Source organism: Scardinius erythrophthalmus, assembly GCF_964197995.2.
Source record: "Scardinius erythrophthalmus genome assembly, chromosome: 20".
Taxonomy (NCBI): Eukaryota; Metazoa; Chordata; class Actinopteri; order Cypriniformes; family Leuciscidae; genus Scardinius; species Scardinius erythrophthalmus.
Genome location: NC_138240.1, coordinates 38,261,578 through 38,262,098, shown reverse-complemented (window position 1 = coordinate 38,262,098; position 521 = coordinate 38,261,578).

Below are 521 nucleotides of genomic sequence, written 5' to 3'. Positions count from 1 at the left end.
TTTTCCATCTTAAAAATATATCTAAATTATGCCATATGCTCTCATTGATAAATGCGGAACAGTTAGTTCATGCGTTCATGAGCTCAAGGCTAGATTACTGTAATGCTCTACTGGGTGGTTGCCCTGCACGCTTAATAAACAAACTACAGCTGGTTCAAAACGCAGCAGCTCGAGTTCTAACTAGAACCAGGAAGTATGACCATATTAGCCCAGTTCTGTCAACACTGCACTGGCTCCCTATTAAACATCGTATACATTTTAAAATATTGCTGATTACTTACAAAGCACTAAATGGTTTAGCTCCGCAGTGCTTGAGCGAGCTCTTAACGCATTATAGTCCTTCACGTCTATTGCGATCTCAAAATTCGGGGCGGATGTAGTCAGCCGGATCCGGGCCGTATCCAGATCATATGATGGACCTGACACGCCCACAACGCATCCCTGAAGTGTCAGCAGAGATTGTGTCTACTAGACTGTCCCCTGTGAAGGCCTCGTCGACACAACAGCCATCAGCACTGATC